Below are 22,510 nucleotides of genomic sequence, written 5' to 3' on the forward strand. Positions count from 1 at the left end.
TGAGACAGGCAGACTCGTTTGAAGACCTGTGTCCGGGCCCAGCCTGTTAGACGGAACCAAGGACTGGACCGAACCGAGCTTTGCTGCAGAGAGAACAAAATCAAACATCAACATTATTTTGTTTATTATTTCACACAATTTGGATCAAATGATCAAGATCAATTAATTTGACAGATTTTGTATTCAGAGCCCTCGAGTCCGGTGCCGGCCTGCAGGTGATGAACACCCTCGGTTCTTCTGGAGGTGAAAAGGCTCAGCGGGTTGTTTCCGCAGAGCGCGCGCTCTGAATAACCGTGATTGTGCCCTTTGTTGCGCTCAACGATGACAGATTCTAATCAACAAGATGGATGAGGTCAACTTATTGTAGAGGCAACGCACACACACACACACACACACACACACACACACACACACCTGGACCCGTTCAGGATGACGCTCCACGGCACATCAGCGATGCGCCCCGACCGGCCTGGTGGAGTCACGTGCAGATTGCACTCTTAACCCTGTCAGGCTCAAAAGGACGAACACCTCAGTCCTTCAGGGGAACTTCCGAGTTAAAAAAGCTGAAACGCGTGTGCGGAGTAACCAGGTAGGGTCTAAATCTACTTCCCTCTGCCATTAATGAAGTATTTTTCAATTGAATTGAATGTTGCAAATCTGCAACGCCTGCCTCCAGAGGGTTAAAGGAGCTGTGTGCGTGTGTGTGTGTGCGTGTGTGTGTGCGTGTGTGTGTGTGTGGGGGGGGGGGGGGGGGGGGGGGGGGTCACCACTGTTTAGTATACATCTGCTCCAAACAGGAAAATATGCTGAGATTTGATTCGGAGAAAATCCGGTGATTGTCTCCAAACAGCATGAGAATTTTCTGTGTGACTGTCTCTGGTTGGGGGTTTGAATCCCTCTGCTGCAGCCCCGGCCTCTGCTCTGGGCTTAATTTAGCCTGTTTATTCCCTCTCTGGTGAATCTTCGACCTGCTGCGGTGAGCTACGTGATGTTTTCACTCACCGCTGATCCTTATCTCAATGACAACCCTCAGAAACAATGGATTACATTGAATCATTCTTTAATAAGCCCACATCGCTGCCATGTTGCATGTTGATACGCCAGAAAAGTTTATAAACTGCTTGTTAACTAGAGCTTTATAAAATGTCTCAGAGTCCCCAAAATGAACTCTGGTGTCCACTCAGTGACCTGTCACCGCCAACAGGTCACCCGTAAACACTGGCAGGGACCTGTTCAGGTCAGAGCTGTTTAATGTGTGCAACGATGACTACGACTTAGGCATTCAGAAATATGTCTAAAACTGCAACAAATACACGTTAAATGTTTTCTCGCTAACTGCTAAAACATAACAGGATTTCTAGTGATGTACATTTAAATAATATGTTTTAATAGTAAAACCTTTCAAATCTGTGTACATCAACTCATTCCACTGTTTTACTGGATGGTTTGGCGCGCTCGTTCTAAAGTTGCTTTAGCTACAGACAGTTATTAGCAAATGCATCTGTTTAATAAGAGGCAGAAGTAGGTGACCTTAACCCTAACCCAACTGCCAAGAACACCAACGCAGAATGAATGAATGAACATTTGTGAATTTACAGCAGTTATCTTAACTGACGTAGCTGTAGAGCAGGGGTGGGGAGCCCTGGTCCATCGAGGGCCGCTATCCAGCACCTTTTAGTTTCAACCCTGCTTCAACACACCTGCTTTCCATCTGCAGGTGATTAACAAGCTTCTGCAGAGCCTGATGAGCTTCTGAACAGGTGAATCAACGGCTTTATCAGAAGTGTTGGAGCAAAGACGTGCCGGCCCTCAAGGTATGGGCTTATTTATGTCTATCCCCCATGAAGAATAATATAATTAATGTATTAAATCAAATTGTTCACAAAGGAAAATGAGATAAAAAATTTATATATATATACGTATATATACATATATATACACACACACATAGGGTTGCGCAGTGGTTAGAGCTGTTGCCTTGCAGCAAGAAGGTCCTGGGTTCGCTTCCCAGCCTGGGATCTTTCTGCATGGAGTTAGCATGTTCTCCCTGTGCATGCGTGGGTTCTCTCCGGCTTCCTCCCACCGTCCAAAAACATGACTGTTAGGTTGATTGGTCTGTCTAAATTGTCCTTAGGTGTGTGTGTGTGTGTGTGTGTGTGTGTGTGTGTGCATGATTGTTTGTCCTGTGTGTCTCTGTGTTGCCCTGCGATGGACTGGCTCTCTGTCTGGGGTGTACCCCGCCTGATTGCCCATTTACCGCTGGAGATAGGAACCCCCCACCCCCGCGACCCTGCGTGGACAACGCGGGCTCAGAAAATGGATGGATGGATATATACACACACATGTATATATATATATATATATATATATATATATATATATATATATATATATATATGTTTATGTTTATTCATTTCGCAGACGCTTTTATCCAAAGCGACGTACAATTTTTTTTTTTTTTTTTTTTTTTTTTTTTTTTTTTTATAACCTATAGGGCATGTTGTGATCTGTGGGGGAAACCGGAGTACCCGCATGGGGAGAACACGCAACTCCACGCAGAAAGGCGAGTTTTGAACCTGCGACCTTCGTGCTGCGAGGCAACAGTGCTAACCACTGCACCACCATGCAGCCCATATATATATATATAATGTAACTGTATGCGCCACTTTTACTAAATAAATTCCATTAATTTGCTGGCATCAAGGAGCCGTGGCGGTAATGTGTCGCAATGGTGTCCTTCTTACAAAAGGCTACGCGATGGTGGCCTAGAGGGAATATGGGAGTGGTCTCTGTGCTGCCACAGACTTCCGTTTATCTTGGACATAAGTTGTCCAGAAGCTCCTCGGTGGCAAGGCTCTGGGTGTGGATGAGATCCCCCCAGAGTTCCTAAAGGCTCTGGATGTCATTGGGCTGTGTTGGCTGACAATGCAATATCACGTGGACATCAGGGGCAGCTCCACTGGGGTGGCAGACTGGGGTGGCAGTCCCCGCATTTGAAAAGGGGAGCCACAGGGTATGTTCCAACTCTAGCATACTCCTGAGTCTCCTTGGTAAGGTCTGTTCAGGGGTTCTGGAAAGGAGGGCCCGTCAGATTCAGGAGGAGCAATGTGGTGTTCGTCCTGGCCGTGGAAAACTGGACCAGGATGAAGAGGTAGCAGCAGGAAGTTTCTCCTCTGGTGTTATTGAGCAGAGAGCCTCTCCCACCAGTGGTGTTCTGCTGCTAAACATGTGAGCAATGAGCGGAGGACCCAGGGAAGTGCGGCGGATGGAGAGACCGACCCCACTGGGCAAAGACCTAGTCTGGACATCCTACAGACGGGCTCTGGACCAACGGGCTCAATATAAACATGAACTGCACGTCCATTTGGCGTGGATTATTGGCAGGGTTGCTTTTGCTCCGAGTCGTGTTACCGGTGGATTAGTGAGAGAATCTCTTCATTCATTTGTTTTCTGTTTCGTTTTTTATCTCCACAGTAAATTTATGGCTATAATACGTTGGAAGGTTGTTAAGAGACACGGCGTTGTCGGCTCAGTTGCATGTGTGGAAAGCTGTTGGATTATTTTGTATTTTTAAACATGATGAATTTAACAAAGCATCTCAAACTCATTTGTCTCGTTAAAGAAAATCGCGGCAGCATTTTATTCTAACGGTTCAGATTTATCCAGGGAGAAAAGCTGTTGGACCGCTTGTCGGTCAGATAAGTCCTCATATTTAGTTTAGGTGGAAGTGGAGGCTCTGGAGCTATTGTGTCATATTTTCTCCCAGAAGTGAACAGAAAACAAAAATGAGACGTTCTGTGTGCTGCAACAGGACAGTGTGACCTCACAGAGCCATGTGACACGGGTCCAACACGATTAGACATGAATTTATTGATGAAATGCACCAGTTTTTCATATTGTCCACATCTTTACTTTAAAAACACCGACAGGTAAACACCATGTTGTCTCTGGGTAAAGACTCATGACTCAGTAAGTTTCATCTGACGTACTCAAACATCTAAATGCATTTTCATATTTTCACAAACCCCCCTACCAGAGCTGGATCTGAGCTGCTTCTTAGCTGGACCAGACCAGAACTCGACCCGGCTCAAAGCCAACCGTGGAATCGTTTTAGCCAAATAGTTTTTTGTTCTTCTTTGGAACACACACACACACACACACACACACACACACACACACACACACACACACACACACACACACACTTGTCTCTGTGTCCTTGTGTGGACCCTCCATTGACCTACATTCATTTTTGGGACTCCTCTATGCCTACCCAATGCTGTTCTACTCCTAATCCTAATCCTAATCTAAACCAAAAGGTAATTCACACACCTTTAAAAACATGTTTTAGTGTATTTTGTGGACCAGCCAGATGTTGCCACAATGTGGAAATGCCCACACACTACAGGTTAAAAGTTCAAACGTGTCCACTAAAGCATATAAAGACAGGCACACACACACACACACACACACACACACACAACACTAATTTGAAGGGAACATCTCCTGTAACAAAGAATAACTGAGCATTTTTGAGCAGTCTACATAGATTGATACAATATGACATGATCAGTGGTTAATCTAATATCAACATCTAAACTATTTCGAAATAGCTCCTGTCATGATTCGCCCCGGCCTCCCTGACTGTGTTGCTCCTTCCGTAATTAGCCTTATTGTTCTCACCTGCCCCTCGTTAACCTGCCCATGTGTTCCCTGATTGTTCTGTGTATTTATACCTCCCTCTTTGTTCCTGTCGTTGTCGGATCATTGTGTTGTCTTCGTTGTGTTCGTGCTTGTGCTGCTACCATTTAATCCATTTTTATTTCTTCATCCGTGCCTGCTCTTCTGCCTCCTGAACCCTCCACCACACATGGTCTGCCATCTCCACCCTCACCTCATGACAGCTCCATCAATCTCCTAACTTCCCTCTCACCATTCCCCACTGTTTATCCCACTGTCCAAACGCCAGGACCGTGTTTCCTGTGCACACCTGCGTGGAGAGGGAAGCAGGAAGAGGTGAGTACCCGACCAAGAGTAAAGTGTAATTTATGTTTATGTTTATTTATTTGGCAGACGCTTTTATCCTAAGCGACGTACAACAGTTAACCTGTAGGGCGTGTTGTGATCTGTGGGGGAAACCGGAGTACCCGGGAGAAACCCACGCATGCACGGGGAGAACACGCATCTCCACGCAGAAAGGCCGCAGCCAAGTTTTGAACCTGCAACCTTCGTGCTGCGAGGCAACAGTGCTAACCACTGCACCACCATGCAGCCCAAAATTTCATCTTTTCCAGTAAAATCAGTTCATACTTACTGACCTATTTCTTGCCACCACCTACATCTAAAATAAAAACATTTCAATAATAAGTTTGTTTGTGTGATGCGGATAGATGTTAAGTCTGCTGAGTCTGGCGGCCACCCGTCATCGCGTGTTTAAACTTCCAACAGGAAGATGGTTCTCAGTAGAACTTCACCCCAAAACAGATGATCAGACTCAGCCGGTAGTCAAAACTCTTCAGACTGACTCAGGCGCACCTGTGAAGTCGTTCAGAAGCTGTGGGTGAACGCTGGTGGAGGACAGTGCTCGTCTCCTGCAGAGAAACAGGCTTACTGAAGCCAGGGGCACACAGAAGACAGAACCCTGACCCTTGCCTTTGGAGATCTAAGATGGACTGAGACTGCTGGACGTGGGACCACCACATGTCCACTGCTGTGTCCAGGGGCGGCGTTAGGCCTGGCTACTTGGGCTCAAGCCCCGAATGTTTTCTGAAAATACTAGTGCGTGTTACATGTGTGTGTGTGCGTGCGTGCGCGCGTGTGTTAAGCCCCGGATCTTCTTCGGTCCTAAATCCGCCCCTGGCTGTGTCCACACCTCACAGAGCCGATAGCCGAGTCCACAACGGCGGTCTTGCGGATTGTTGACCGCGGTGAAACAGCGAAGCCCCGCCATCCTCGGTCAGACCTTTAGCTCTAGTGTTTTTTTACCCAGCAGCCACACCAACACGTTATATTTCAACCCATCTTAGAACAAGCGGTGTTACGGTAAACGCAGAATTTCACCCCATTCAACCAGCAAACTATTAGCGAATAAAAGCAGCATCAACAAAAAGAGCTGTGGTGTTTCTGTGGTCTCCCTCAGAGATCCATAAGTGACCAGCATGACTACAGTCTTGCATCGGTGCGGTCCGCGAGTCCCGGCTGCCTCGGGAAAACTCTGCTCTAGCAACTGTTCCCAGGGAGGACACAAGAGAAGCCGGGCACCCGCTCAAGGTTCTTACGCAGCCCCACTAACGTGTCTTACCAAGCAGTTAAATGACACAGCATTTCCCCCATTCAACCAGCGAAACAAAGCACAGAAATATTATTTTACTTACTGATAAGAAGAATCAGAAACTGCTTGGATGATCTGTTAGTGCAGTCAATAACCACAGCTTGCCCTGTTGTCCAAGTAAGTCTATGATTAACATCCAAACACACAGAAGACACAACTAAAGTTCAGAGAGTCAAAATGGCCGAACTTCTTTGAACAAGAGGCCAAGGCCTTCCCCGGAGTTATCTCTGAAGTCACTGATGCTCATTAGTTATTCAGAGTTTTAAGCAATAAAGTCCACTTACAAAAAGCATTCACCCCCCTCACAGTTGTTATGAATGCAGATGAGACCTGTTAAACCTACAATGATGTTGTGTTTACAGAGACTGCTAAATAAGTGAAGGATGACTGAGTATGAAGATATATCCATCACCAGTAGGGGGCTCTGTGACTAAGAGGAGCGTTAAGAAAAGAGAGTGAGGGAAGGAGGGAGGGAGAAGAAGTGTAATGTAATGGCGGACTGAATGCGAATACAGTTGAGTAAACGCTGAACCTGTTTCTAGTCTTTTCTGTCGGGAACACAACAAATGGGTTTTGAACCAGGCAGTAAACATGTTTATTCTAGTGTGAAAAGAGCGTTTTTAACATGGGAGTCAATGCAGATTAGTTCACTTCTGGTGCCAGCCCCTAGTGGACGAGGGTGGAACTGCAGTTTTAGCCCCTTCTTCTTGGCTTCTAATTTATTGCAGAATTATGGGGACTTGGGAAGTACCTATTTATTTAAATATGTTAAGATCAATAGTTATCAATACTGTAATCAAGTAGCACGTTTAAGCTCCTCGTCCATGTTTTGGCGATTGGGTTTGTGCCGTAGGGCCATTCTGCGTCGTGATGTCTGTTGTAAAGCCCTCCACAATGTGGTCAACAGCCGCGCCACAGTGCTTGAAATAGATATGGCGCCTATCTTCAGCGCATCCATGCGGACCGGTGTTTCTGGGACGTGGCATTGCACTCTCCATGTAGCCACGGACAGTAGCTGTAATGGCTTCTTTTTAAAGTGGCGGTGCGGGCGAAGCGCATCTGTCTTCTGTGTGCCTCAGGCGTTAATAACACCAAATCTTCATTTCATTTTGCGGCATCAGCCCTTTTACTCTCACTTCTAAGTTAAAACAGCTCTTTAGTTTGCTGTCAATGAGACACAGGTGTACAGTTACCATAGTGACTCTAATGAGCCACTTACAGCAGCTTTAACATTTCTTTAGAACCCGGCTCTCTTTGCTGTACTTGGTTTGTACACTTTAGATGTTTAGGCCTTTAATCTCAGATTATTGAGCTCAGGCAGTAGCTGCAGCTGTGGAAATGTCCTTAAAATATCTCGTCCATATAACTGACCTACCGATGAGCCAGTTTGAACAAATAGCAGCCGACATTCGCCGTTCACCACAGCCAAGGCTGCGCTGGAACCACCGTTTCAGCTGCAGAAAGGAAATGCGATAAAACACTTCCTGCGTCTTGATTATGAGCTACAAATTGTTTTGTTGGGATTTAAATGGCAGGACTTTTCCCATCACACTCAGATGGAGTCTATTTTTAAAACGCCCACTTCCTCTCTCGCTTCTCTAAAAACTTCCGCTGGGTCGGCAACAAGAGGCTATTAGGATAACCCTTCTCCTGTTAACGTTCCAATTAATCAAAGATTAAGCCAGCCTCCCACTGGGATCATTAAGGCCCAGCACCTGTTCTTCTGTGGGTAACACGCTGTAAACCAGTTCGGCCTCACGATGGGAGTGAGACATGTAATCAGTGAAAGCCAGTTCAGTTTCTGTAATAGGAATACGAGCTCATTTAGAACTGGATGTCAAACACGGAGCTCAGTCCTACTACAACAACTCCAGAAGTGCTCGGATCGACACTCCGGTGGTGTCCTGAAGTTTCACAGCCGTTCCAGAGGGTCACATGGGTGCAAGAGGCAGCGGGATCAAACTACATGACATATTCCTTAGTAAGTCTCAATGAATTAGTGTTTGGCTGTAAAAACGTCACATTCAAACCAAGAATTTCCTCAGTTTTATACTTGTGACCCCTCCCCATTGGCTACAGGCAAAACAGGAAGTAGTCTAAAGGCCTGTCCCTGGTCCTGCCTTCATCCAGGCCCAAGCCCAGATCCCACTGGAATCCAGTTTCAGCCGAACCTCTTTCAAGCAATGACATACCTCTTGGCAGAGCCTTGCGATTAGACAAATGATCATATTTAGATATCCATAATTATACGCAATGGCATAAGGAATTCTTTCAAGTCAAACGTGTTTTTTATTACATGCTTATCGTCTGTGATGAGATTACGCACAGTGTGGGTTTGGCCCGAGCTGGGGTACATTTAATTGAATAAAGGAGCAGTAATGGAAGCATGCTGGACCCAACCTGCACGGCGCAGCCTGCTCTCTTTGAGCCCAGCTTATGTTTGGCAAATTTCAGACAATGAGAACATTATGAGGGGGACTTTGAGGAGAGAGGCTTTTAAACCTGCCTCTACAGGTCAAGGAAAAGGCACATGGGCTCAAAGGTCCATTATGACAACCACTAAACAGGTTCCTGTAGATCTGGTGCTGCTGCACAACATCCATCAGCCCTACAGAAAATAATCACACACCAGTAGAATCTATGGCTCTGTCCTTCAGTCAAAATGTGAGTGAGCTGTTCACTCCAAGGTACTCGGTACGATGTGCATGTCGCTGGTGAAGGTTCTCAGCCGTCCAGGTCACGGAGATCCAAAGGGTTCAAATGAAGGCAACTGGACTTCTTTGGTTCTTAAAGACGTTTCGCTTCTCACCTGAGGAGCTTTGTCAGTTCTAACTGGAATATGGGAGAGTCAAGCTTATAAGCTGTAGCTGTCTGTTGTTACTTAATGAGCAGAAACTACTCTGAGTACCCCTCCTCTCCATCCCCTGATGAGTCAATAGCCTCTGTTGGGAGGGAGTCATGTTGATTAGATGCAGGAAGGTGTGACCTAGACTGAAACTGCTTAGGAATGAGATTCAAAGCTGCATCATAGGTACTGCAAAGGTGAAATCTAAGCCCCTCCCCTATTTAAAGTGTTTTTTTTTTTTACATGTAAGCTTCTTTTACTCCTTTCTCAAACCATATTCCAGTTAGAACTGACAGAGCTCATCGGCTGAGAAGCGAAATATCTTCAAGAAACCACAGAAGTCCAGTTGCCTTCGTTTGAACCCTTTGGATGTGCATGTCATTGCTGCCCCCTTGTGGTACCAGATCAGTAACTCCTGTAATTCACCATCAGTGTCTAGGAGAACACATGTAGTCTCAACATGAACAGAAAACTATTTGGTCACAACAACTCATGAAAGTTTCTCTCTGGTTCTACAGGGCTAACACGTATCAGCTGAGCGCGAGTTAAAGAGAGTTTGAACATCTCAAACTCTTTTGGTGGCTTGAGGATCGTTGAATGAGTGTGGGGCTCTGCAACCTGTGGTTCTGGAGCCACATGTGGCCCTTCAGCCCTTCTGGAGTGGTGCATTGTAGCTTTGACCACGAATGACACAAATCTAACCCGAGGTCACATTAGAAATGATTTATGCAAGAGGAAGTTCTAGCAGGTTTCCCATCCCAACGTCTGCAGCAACAACATGAGCACTCCGGAATGACAAGTCACGATAACTTAATTCAGTTTATTTATAAAGCGTCAAATCACGACAAGAGTCGTCTCAAGGCGCTTCACATGGTAAACATCCCAATACAGGTCAGTTCGTTAAGCCAGTCAGCAAAAAGGTTTCCTGTATAAGGAACCCAGCAGGTTGCATCAAGTCACTGACTAGTGTCAGAGTCTTCACAGCAATCCTCATTGTAATCCCAGACTTAGTAAATTAGGATCATTAAAGTTTATAGACAAGCGGCTAGGTTAGACAGGATTACATAAATAACTGATGTGAGTGCTAAATGAAATGGCAGGAGGCAGGAATTGAGCAAAAACAAAAATTGTTATTTTGTTGGGAAAATGAAAATAAAATTTAATGTTAACAACACAAACAATCCTCAGATTAACAAGTTTAAAACGGCATGCAAAAAAAGACTAAATAAACCCCAATCCCAGTGAGCTCAGTGCTTTAGTTGTCCTTTAAGAGTCAAAGTCAAAGTGTCTTGTCAGTTGTTTCTTTTCTCGTTCACTGGTCTGAGATGTTACCGACTGGTGTTCACGTTGAGTGAGAAGAAAGTTGTTCTTCACTTCAGGTTTCCTTTGGGTTCGGGATTAAGGCTCGCCGTCTCAATCCAGGAATCCTATCAAGTTCTTAATCGGCAAGGAAAAAAAACTTTACCTGCAAAATAACAATGAAATTATTGTACATAGCTAAATAAAATCCAACTTTCCATTTCTTTTCACAGCTATAGCTTAGGTTTTATCTCCAGTTCTCATATTACAACTGTAATATTTTACATGCATGTACTTTTTTTGTTGATGAACTCAAAATATATTTTGCTGTACACGAAATAATTTATACACGTAACATTCAACAAACATTACATTCAGTCAAAAATGACAGTGCAAAAAGAACTACAAGTGCTTTGTGTTCCATTCCAATTCCAAAACATTTCATTGTCATTGCTTTTGAACAGAAAGCGAGACTCTGTGGTACCTGAATGTTCATTTTAGCATGAAGCTAGTGTGTTTTCTCAGCAACACGTAGCATAAACTGACCAAGATGAGGTATCAACACCGTCAACAAGAGTGTCCATCACCTGACGAGCCCCCAGGTGATGTTTGTGACAACAACAACTCTCCCCAGTATAATGTGCAGAAGTTGTGGAGCATGGTGCGTAGAATGCCGGGGGCGCGGGTGCTTCCTGGGGTGCTAAGTGTTGGAGATGGGCTGGCAATACGGGATGTGAATAAGGCGAACCTGCTGGCCGTTCATTTCCAGGGGGTTCACACCTCGGCGGGCGTCTCTGCGGAAGACTGTGCTGCCAGGGAGAGGTTGGTGGGGTGTTATGAGGCTGATAGTTTGGGGCTGGGGATGCTCCATGTGACTTGAACCTCTATTTTTCCACGGATGAGCTGAAGTCGGCTGTTCAATCTGGGAGAGATACTTGTCCTGGGAGGGATGGCCTGGGGTATTCGCTGCTTCAGCATGCGGGTGATATCTTCTTGGAGAAGCTTTTATCATTGTATAATTCTGTGTGGGAGTCAGGCCGTTTGCCCACTGAATGGAAACATTCTGTTATCCTTCCATTTCTAAATCCGGGGAAGCCCCTAGGGTCCCCGGATCCATACAGGCCTATAGTTCTGATGTCCGTGGTCTGTAAAGTATGGTCGCTTCAAGGTTGGTGCACTTCCTGCAGCGTGATGGCTTCTTTGCTTGGTGCCAGAGTGGGTTCAGGGTGGGGCGTTCCACAATGGACACAGTAGCACCTCTGGATTTGGATGTTAGGTGGGCATTGGCGAATAAGGAGGCGGTATTGGCGGTGTTCCTTGACATTGAAAAGGCCTATGATATGCTGCGGAGGGATGGGCTTTTGATTGGGTTCGTGGGAGGATGTGCTGGATCAGGGGTTTCTTGCGTGACAGGACGCTCCAGTTAAGATGGGTTTTGTGTTGTTGTTCTCTGTGGGGGTGGACAATGGTGTTCCACAGGGAAGCGTGATTAGCCAGGTGCTTTTTGATGTCATGGTCAATGGCTTGTTCGATTCTTCGAGCGAAGATCTGGGGAGATCCTTATTTGCTGATGGTGGGGCGTTTTGGAAGCTGGGCCGGAACCTTCCGTTTCTGTTCCGCAGGCTGCAGGAAAGCTTGGATGATGTGGTGGCCTGGTCGAGGTGTTGGGGCTTTAAGTTGTCCTTGACCAAGTTTAAGTTTATGGTTTTTGGTTCTCCGGGCCAGCTTGCTGCGTATGTAAAAACTTGTAAAATAAAACCTCGGCTGTGGTTGTTTTAGGTGATCGTGGGCGAATGGAAGGACAACAAAGTCTGGTGATCATAGGATATAGCCAGGACACTACCGAAGAGGATCTCAGACAGAAGCAAGGCGGAGGGAGGAAGTCAGTAGAGAAAAGTTTGCAAAAGTGGCAGGTGACCACGGCTAATCCAAACACAGGCGCCATCTTGTTACCGATCCGGTTTGCTGTCTATTGGCTAAATAAACTGATCATCAGCAACAGCCTTTCTGTAAAACTGTGTGTGGTCTGCTGTTCTAATGATGAACCAACCATAATTGCACAAGGCTTTGCTCCAGCTGTGAGCTGTCAGCACGGTGGTGAAGGCTGATAATATGGGCTGCTTTTCCAAGCCTAAAAAATCACTTATTATGAATAATTACCATAAAAAACGTGTTAACGTTTGAGTCTTGTCTAACTCTGACCAGAGAATAAACTAAGTATAAACTTCCTCATAATTCATGTTGTCAAATATCAAAGGTCCTGCGAGCCTGTCAGGTCTGCAGCAGACTGCTCATGCGTGAATGTGGGGAACAGTTTTCTGCTTAAACACTAGGTGGCAGCAAAGCTCAGACATTATTACTTGCAGTACCGTCAAACAAACATTTCATGTCAGTGAAAAAGATGAGCGCGTTAGTGTAGCTCACTAATGGCTGAAGAGTGGTAACTCGTGCTGTGTGAGTGTGAGCCAGGAATTAGTCGGAGTCGGACCCATAATGAGTAGGGATGGAATATTCCACAGTAACGAGAATGTTTTTATAGCTTCTGCACAAGTTGGCCAATGAGGCTCATTCTCTCTCTCTCTCTCTCTCTCTCTCTCTCTCTCTCTCTCTCTCTCTCTCTCTCTCTCTCTCTCTCTCTCTCTCTCTCTCTCATTTGAAATAGAGCTGTTTGAAGCTCCAGATCGAGTCCACCTACAAGAAAACCAGATGTGCTTTTCAAAATAAAAGCATCACAGACTTGCTTTACAATACCCATGGATTTGAAGGTATTTTCTTTTTTCTATGAATCAGTTGTGCCCATTTTGTATTTACAGTTATCATAGTACAATATCACATATAATAGGTCTTTTATTTAAAAAACGTCATTGATGCTGTTGATGCTGATTGTTTTTATTTTTTAGTTTTCCTCCCATATTTCACTTGAAACAATTACAATTTTTATTTAAAGCAACATGGGAAAAAAGCATGTTAAACACACACAATTTCTAATAAAATGCTTTGTAAATCAAAACAAAAGTTTTTGGAAAACAGAGCAGGACCAAACTGGCTCATCCAGTTCTGTTGCCGGTTTAACCGTACTAAATCTTAACAGAAATCAATTGCAATTCATTAATAAATAAATAGTTATACATCACATATATGACTACTGAATATATATATATATATATATATATATATATATAGAGAGAGAGAGAGAGAGAGAGAGAGAGAGAGAGAGAGAGAGAGAGAGAGAGAGAGAGAGAGAGAGAGAGAGAGAGAGAGAGAGAGAGACAGAGAGATGCATGTTGGGTTATCCCTAACCCAGCAAACTGATCTGACTCTTCATCAAAGAACAAACCTTCATCAGCAAACCCTGGTCTTCTTGAGAATTTGTGCAGATCTTGGTTGGTGGATTTGTAGATGGACTCTTGGAGCCAAAAGGACCCTGAAGGAGCTAACACTGAAATTGTAGCCTAAATGTCCCCAGTTTAGTCACTCATGAACTGCAATGTTGAGTTTGGTTTTGATTATTTAAACATTTATATGAAACCATGCTGTATGCTCTCTAGTGTGCACAATCATCTGAGACAGCCTATTGTGCAGAGGCTTGTAGATTTACTATGATGAAACGAACGCTGTTTTGGGGCTCTATCTTTAGTTTTGCTTCATTATTAATTTTGCAGATATTCTTGAAATTTGTGAAATAATTTTTGAGGTTGTGCTGCACACTCACTGAGCTATTTGAAAGGAGTTTATTTATTTTATGTGTGTGTGTGTGTGTGTGTTTTCATTTGTTGACCTTTAAACCCTAGGCCTATTTTGAAGCCTATTCCTCAAAAAATGGTAAAAATGGGTTTTAATGTTAAAAATAGTTTCGATAGCATTGTAGTGCTGGGTTTCTGATTAGTTTGATGGGAAAGATTACTATTTATTCTGTGGTGTGAGGGTTGTTTTGGGCCTGTTAAGGAACTGTCACAGGGTCCCCCATATAGGTGTTACCTTGTGACACTTCCTGTTCTTGTGTTGAACCTGATGTGTGATACCCTCTGTTTTGGTTTCATTTAAATAACTGGGAAGCTGAAAAGCACTTGTAGAGCGTTTAGAGTCCTCAGTCTCCGAAATGCGGGTCATTTATCACGAAAACAGTCCAAATATGTGATGCAGAGGTCAGCGGGGGCCAGGGGCTTTTATTGTGAAAGACCCAACCGGATGTCCGGTTCTTGTCTCCTCGCGCTTAACGACAGGCTGATGGAGGTTGGTGGAGGGGGGACCAGCGGAGAGGAACACCTCAGGAGGAGGCGGCTCACCTTCTGGGACAAACAGGAAGAACGCTCCGCAGGTTGAGCCCACCTGACCGGGAGCTGCGTGTCTGCCGGACAGAGAGGCAGGAGAGCCCGCCTGGCGAAGCCGGACCGTGGAGCGGAGAACCGACAACACTCGGGGGGGAGAAGAGACGGCAGCGGCGGTAACTTCTCGGTTTGTCCGCCACAATCTGCCCAGAACAGAGCAGACGTCAGCGAGTGGATGAAGGTAGGTGCGCCTTTCACGTCTAGTGTCACAACAATATTAAAGTGTCAGATTCATGTGAAAGACATACTTTTATAAAGTCCGTTAATGAGTAGTTTTTATAGTTGTCAGCCATCGTCAACGAGCTTAAATAAACAGTCAGCTATATCCGCAGTCCTCGTCTCCTGCTGAGGTATTTATCCCATTTTGTATCAACGCGTTAAAGACGGCTTCAAGTCAACAAGTTATAAAGTTCAGGTCCGAGAACGACCTGTAACAGTGATTATTACAGCCGGACAGTCCAGGCTGTGGCTGAGGGACGTCTTCAGTCTCTTATCAGAGTTTCTGGTCAGCTGTGTCCGTTTACTGTTGAGCAAGGCAGACCGCGGAGCCACAGAGGACGTGAAACCGTCCCCTCGCCACGGAGTCCGCTCCCAGCGTTGACCCTCCGGCCCAAACCCATCTGATCCACTTAACAGAACTTTGATCAGAATCCTGTTGCGGGTCAGCGGCTGGGCTTTGCTGCTAAGATGTTAGCTTTACAACATGGCACTAGGTTATCGGCGAGTTTGGTTTACGTTAACTTTTGTTCTGATTTGTTGCATAAATAAGATGTGCAAAAACTTTAGTTTGGGTTCCGTTGAGTCGTTTTTATTCTGTATCTTGGCCTTGAGAGAGGGCTAGCTCACAGCTGTTTCTGTGATAGCTCTTTGAACAGCCTCAGTTTGGAGAAAGTTAGTTTGGGTGAAATAGACGAGCTAACTGGTAAAGCAGCAGCGATGCTACAGAAGAAGTCTGAGAGGTAAACAAACATGCTGCAGGTATTTTAATTTCTTCTGTGCACATCTATAGGATTTTATGCGAATAACGGTACATGGCAATGGAAAGGTTTATGGAATATTGCTTTAAAAGTATTTTTACGATTGTTTAAATGGTATTAATCCTCTTGTGAACTGTTATGTTAGCTGGTCAGAATTAAGCAGTTTATCCAATCTGAGATTAATAAAATGTAAAGTATTAGGAGTGTGTGTTGGCAAGTATCCAGCACCACAATATACATCACAGTACATGGGAGATGGTATGATATTTGCCATTTTTACGTCTGAATTTAATTGTAAAACTCAGGCTAGACGCGTTAAGGACACCTCCAGCGTTATCTGTCTTTTCCACCGTGTGAAAGACCCAACATGCACACATAAGTGTCTGTTGCCCTGCTTCCACTGTCTAGTTTAAAGGTATGAAACAGTCTTTTAACCAATACACTTGCAGTGGTCTCTAGTGGGAATTGATGCCTTGAAAGTCGTACGGCGGCAGGGGCACGCTAGCTCTGCATTAGCCTTCTAGCTAACGGCTACATATTATGGTGTCTGAATGCCGTGCCATAAATTGTGTGACATTATGGTGTTGTTTTCATCCATGAAACAATAAAGATTGGTGTAGTAGAACTTGTTAAAATTAAACAAAGTCATTGTCATTCACTGCCAGCCATTTCCTGATCAGAAAAGCCCCTCGCTGCCGGTGTTTTTCAGCGTTTTCACTGTTTTTGAAGAGTCACATAACGTTGCGCTGTATGATGATGTCAACGCCCAAACTACCAAAACAAAGCGGAGAATCACCTCTTGCATCAGGAAGAATCCGCACGTTTCGAGCGTTATCCGTTCTTTCATAATCCGGTGTCGAATTGTGAACGGCAGAAGCTTTTCCGGTTCACGCCTCACTTTTTTTTTACAGCAGTGGCCCAAAACCATCTCCTAACACATGGACGTTCTGCTTCCTGATCACGTGACGTACGCGGATGAAGATCAGCTTTAGAGATGGGACGTTTGTTCTCATGGTGCGGGGTCAGTTCCGATGCCCACACAGTAAAAACATGCAAATGATGACTTAAGTTGTCATTGGCAGTGAATGAGTTAAGTTTGAAAATCTCTATCCCAAGGAGAATTAAAAAGGACGTTTGTTGTTTTGCAAGGTTACATCCAACCATTTTTACCCGATTCTGATCATTTGAAAATCTTGTGACCGGATTGCAGCATCCCTGCAGTAAAGCGTCAGCCTAGTGAACTAGACCGAATTCTTGCTTTGTAAAGTTTGGGATAGGAACACTCCATTGGAACCTCCGCAGCCCCTAGCAGCATTCTGACCGGCCTATCACAGCACTCTCTTGGGATTTCCAACACATAGAGCGCTGCGATTGGTTCATAATGGTGGGCCAATCACAGCACTCTTTCGGGTTTTTGGACCAATCAGGGCCCTCTATTCGTCTGGTGGGCAGGATGACACAACAGAGTGGAACAAGATGGCGACAGCTCGTTTGAAAGCTTTTTTACATACATCTTGGACTTTTAGGACTTGGGCTTTATTAGTCAGGAGCAGATAGATGTGTGTAAGTCCTTTATTTGGAAAAATGGATGTGTTTTTGTCTTCTTCAACAGCAGAACACTTTGTTTATGGACATGAGTATGTCACATTGTTCGTTGTCCAGTAGAAGGACAACCGTAGGACCGGCCCCATGACCAAGAACTGTCAATGGAGCGTTGCCAGACTTAACATATTTATTTAGTCTGGCTTGCCAGGCTAGTAAATCATTGGTCTGTTGATTTGGAAGCATTGAAGAACTGCTCAGATAATGTGTGTGTTCACAGTTAAACAGAAACCCAAATCATCACACTCCCTCCACCGCATTTCCTTGATGCCTTTGTGCTTTGTTCATTGAAGGGTTGAACTTCCGCTTGGTTTATTCCTTCCAGTGAATTTTACTCACAGCAACATTTGTATGAAATGTTTATAACCATCACTCCTAATTTGACTATCTGTCCTGGAGCACTGCTGAGTTTGCATTTAGTGATAAACCCTCTATATTTAAATTCATAAAGAGCTGTATTTGATGTGAACCGGGACATTGTTCCTGGATCCTATTTCTGTTGCGAGGCAGAAATAATTATGTCATCACCTTACTTGTCTTTTATATGAAATAATACATGGTGATAAGTTTGGTGCTGAGAACCAATCGGTGCACTCGTCTTTTAAGGAAGTACCATGGCTTAATTCAGTGTTTTGATAGTGTTGTCATTGTCAGTCTGATCGCCGATGAATTAGGTTTTTAGACCATCGACTGTTAAACTAAAGATGCTTTCTCCATTTGCACCAACGCCTTTGGTACAAGGTGTTTCTAAATCCAAACACGTAAAGTCAAGTGCAGAAGAACGAGCCATCACAAAAAACTGATCAGCCAAATATATTTGCACTTTTTCACAAATGATGCGTCACGAACAGTCAAGTGACTTTTATTTTTTGGTGATTTGTTCAAATTTAGGTTTCAGTGCTGAATCAGTAATGTGAGAATGTTGTGTTTGCATGTTTGTGTGAATGAATCCGTTTTTTATGCCCTGATATCGTCACAGTGTTTTTACGTTTAACCTCCCGAGACCCAGGTTTGTATTTGGTGTGATTTAAAGAAAAAAGACATCTATGCAGGTTAGTCGACCCTCATAAACAAGTATAAAAATAAATAAAAATGTCAAATTTACTAAAAAAAATCTATATCAAAACCAGGTGTCTCTAATCATAACAACAAAAAGGTCCAAGTTAAAGAGAATACATTTTTATAGTGCAATCATTTATTGTCCACACATGTGGACGCAGGTTCTCAGGAGGTTAGATTGGATGAAAACACCAGGACTGCACTTTCAGAGTTTGTTACTGTTCTTTTATTTAGAACTCGGGCCGAAGGACATTGTCTTAAGTTTTTAGCAGATCATCTCATCTCGTCGTTAATGAAGTCGTCTCGTTTGTGCTGATGTGCTTTTGTGTGGGAACATTAGACTGAAGTGAGGCTAATGCTAGCTCACTTCCTCTCTGGTCTGATGACATTGATTATTCGTGTCACCACCTAGTTTCTTTTGGTTCTGCTCTGTTATGCTGAGAAGTTGTTTGACCAAATCCAACAGGTCAACGTGGTTTTGCTACAAACTTCATGTTTTAGTGTTTAATGTGTAGTTTGGCTTTGGCTGACCTGTTTGCCTCCGTCCACACAAGCAGGATCTGGCTCCTTATGAATCTCATTGTAAAACAGCTGGGCAATAAAACAGTCACAATATATATCTGAAAATAGATCATCCTCCATGGACCTTTGGGTTAACAGAAACCTTCATTATATAAAACAGACAAACAGCCAATAGAAATAACTGTTGCTCTGTGTTGGGCCAGACAAAGAGACAGATGTCTGTTTTGATTTTTCTATTTAAAAGCTTCCAAAATTTTCACCGATACAAGACGTTGTATTTATTATTGCTTATTCTTATAGAAACTACATTTAAAACTAGCAGAGATATTTTTGACATTAGCAGAAGAATATTTCCATTTTTGTTGAGTTCTTCTCTAATACTTGAAGGTTTTAGTCTAAAGTAAAGGTTATATACTGTTTACATGTACAGCTTCTGAAAATACATCTTTAACTAAAAAATAACCGTCTGATATCTCACTTAAAAGTATCGGAGAGAATAAAGGTTGACAAAAATAGTTTGTTTAATATTGTGACGCACACGCAGAGAGAGAGAGAGAGAGAGAGAGAGAGAGAGAGAGAGAGAGAGAGAGAGAGAGAGAGAGAGAGAGAGAGAGAGAGAGAGAGAGAGAGAGAGAGAGAGAGAGAGAGAGAGAGAGAGAGAGAGAGAGAGAGAGAGAGAGAGAGAGAGAGAGAGAGAGAGAGAGAGAGAGAGAGAGAGAGAGAGAGAGAGAGAGAGAGAGAGAGAGAGAGAGAGAGAGAGAGAGAGAGAGAGAGAGAGAGAGAGAGAGAGAGAGAGAGAGAGAGAGAGAGAGAGAGAGAGAGAGAGAGAGAGAGAGAGAGAGAGAGAGAGAGAGAGAGAGAGAGAGAGTCAGCTGAACCCCATTTTCATTTTTTCTCGATTCGCCCTCATGTGGCAACTTGCTCTTTGCTTCATAAAAATCGTTCATTCGTACTGATTTTACAAAACAAAGTTTTTCCCTTTTAGTAATGCTGTTTCATTACGATTGCTGCAATATTCATATCAGTCATGTGATGCACTTTTAAACTTCGTTTTTTACCCTGCTTTTTTCTTGTTCTTTTACATTCCCGCTATGGCTGTCACTGTTAGCACTGTTGTTACCATCTTTTCTACACCACGCGTTTATAACCTCTGCAGCTTGTTTGGCTGTTTTGCGCTTCGGCAGCCAGTGTCTCAATCTCGCTGTCAATAAAGTTTTTCTCATTTTTTCTGGGGGGAAAAAACAGGGAATCCCCTCATGTGCTGAGGACGCAGCGTGACCAAATATAGTTAATCAAGGGTGTCATTGTATGTAAATGATTGTGAACGGACATGAGCGCCTGGGTACGCACAGGTGGGATGTATCATCAGACGGTTGCAGAGGAACATGCGTACGAGAAGCCACCGCATGTTTCATAAATCAGGAGTACACACATCCTAAATTTCATTTGTAGGAAGGAATATAGGAAGGTTCGCACAAACGTTTTGATAAATGAGACCCCTGCAGTACTAGGGATGGGTACCGAATTCAGTACTTTTTAAGGTACCGACCGAATTCCATAGTACCGACTGAGCACCGATTCACGTCATTTCAAACGGTGCCTCGTTTCGGTACCCGTCCTTCATAACGAGAACTTGCCTAGACAGCTGCGCATGCGCATGCGCAAGAGCGTTATGTCGTCGCTCGCTGCGAGCCAGTTGTAAACAGAGCAGCACGGTAGAGAGAACGCACGCTAAAGCTTGGGTCCACTTCACTAAATGTGATGGGTAACTGGGTGATGATGAAACCAGCGACAACGATCTAAGTGAGACATCCTCATCTTAATCTGCTCCGGTAGGTAAATATAATTAGCTTGATATGTTAGCTTCCGTTTCGCTAATGGTGCGTTCGCTTTCCCCTCGGAACTCAGAATTCCCGACTAGAAGAACATGAACGCGCTCTAAAGTTTGGCTTCACTTTACTAAATATGACGGGTGATTGGGTGACGATGAAACCAGTGACAACGATCTAAGTGTGAGGCATCATCGTTTTAATCTGCTCCAGCAGCTAAATAAACTGTTTAAGATAATGTTAGCTTGATACGTTAGCTTCCATTGCTACCATTGTTATCAGCTAATGGTGCGTTCGCTTTCTCCTTGGAAATTTTAGCTTCCCAGTAGGAAAAATCAAATGAAAAAGGACGGCAAAAGGAATGAAGATACACAGTAAATTTAGTTCACAGTAAAGATGTTTGCTTCAGTTTAATTATCAGCTTATAAAACTACAAGTACGATGTTAAAATACAAACAGTTGTATGTTATTTATCGTGATATTTATCAAATATTGTTATATATTGAGAAAAATATATATTTAATTATAAAAGAGAATTAAAATGATTAACACTCAAAAGTATCGAAAATTGGTACCATTAAGTACCGGTATCGATTCCTAGGTACCGGGAATTAGTACCGGATCGATTCAAATGTCAAAGGTACCCATCCCTGTGCAGTACACACCAACGCGACCTGGGGTCTGATATGTGCCACACTGAGTCTCGTTATTTAAATCAGGCATTGTTCCTGGCAGCCTGGTATGGGAAGGGCTCGGCTGTCAGGTTCCCTCTGAGGTAAAGTTGGATAACGGTGATAAGGCTAACTGACGTCACTCTGCAGACATCGGCCAACAATGCAACCATTTACTCCAGACCAGATCTGGTCCCAAAGCAGGCCCCTCTGAGAGAAACTGGGCAAAGAGAAAATGGATTTCTAACTGGTCTGCTCTGTTTTCTGTGCCGTTTGCCGTCTGGAACAAGGATTTTGTTGGCTTGTTTTCCGTAGAACGTTTCTGATGGTTGGGCTGCACGTTTAGGACATAATGAATATGAGAGTATGAAATATTTGTGGCTCGAGTGGGGAAGGAAGGAATGTTATTGCCTCAGTGACAAACGGCATTTAGGAATTAGTGAGGAGAGTTGAAAACAGTAGTTGTGACTGCTTACGTTAAATACCAGCGACCTTCAGGACCTAACGGGGTTTAACTTTCATCTGAGCTCAGGATGACCTCATGAATTTAAACTTAGCAGTTGATCTTCATAAAAACAAGATTGCTCCTGACTCTCCTTAACCTCTAGTTCATCTTAAATTCTGTGTTTCGACTGATTCACCCGAGTCTCCATCATTCCTGTCAGTTTGCCTTTTCACTGCTGCATCATCTGTTGTGGATCAGTGTTGGCTGGTGAATAAGCCACATAGTGAGGTGACCAGAGTCTCTTGGCAGCTTTGAGTTTTCTCCTTGGTAACAAAACATCACAACTTGTCATCTTGGACCATCTCTGATTAGCTCTATTTTGAAGTCTTAAACAATGATTTCATTTCAGCATTCTATGTCCAACAGTCTAAAGGTTCTCACTGTGTGCACAGCCATAATATCATGTCAGATAAATGCACAAACATTAGTAGGACCCAGAGTAAAATATACAGACAGTAGAGGGATGGATGCATTTTGTAGTTTAGAGTTGGAAAACCTTGATGAGCGGCGCTTGTTTCCGGATTTAAGCTAATGGTCATCTA

The 22,510-nt window shown here is 43.9% G+C and overlaps 1 protein-coding gene across 1 annotated transcript in view; it reads left to right on the top strand.

Annotated features, from left to right (window-relative positions):
* The first annotated feature begins 14,761 nt into the window (after nt 1-14,761).
* Nucleotides 14,762-22,510, top strand: part of pik3cb (phosphatidylinositol-4,5-bisphosphate 3-kinase, catalytic subunit beta) — a 101,312-nt gene continuing 93,563 nt past the window's right edge. The window contains exon 1 of the mRNA XM_070543768.1: nt 14,762-14,984. The gene's annotated coding sequence lies outside the window, so the exon portion shown is untranslated. The remainder of the gene's footprint in view (nt 14,985-22,510) is intronic.

This window comes from Nothobranchius furzeri, chromosome 13, assembly GCF_043380555.1.
Source record: "Nothobranchius furzeri strain GRZ-AD chromosome 13, NfurGRZ-RIMD1, whole genome shotgun sequence".
Taxonomy (NCBI): domain Eukaryota; kingdom Metazoa; phylum Chordata; class Actinopteri; order Cyprinodontiformes; family Nothobranchiidae; genus Nothobranchius; species Nothobranchius furzeri.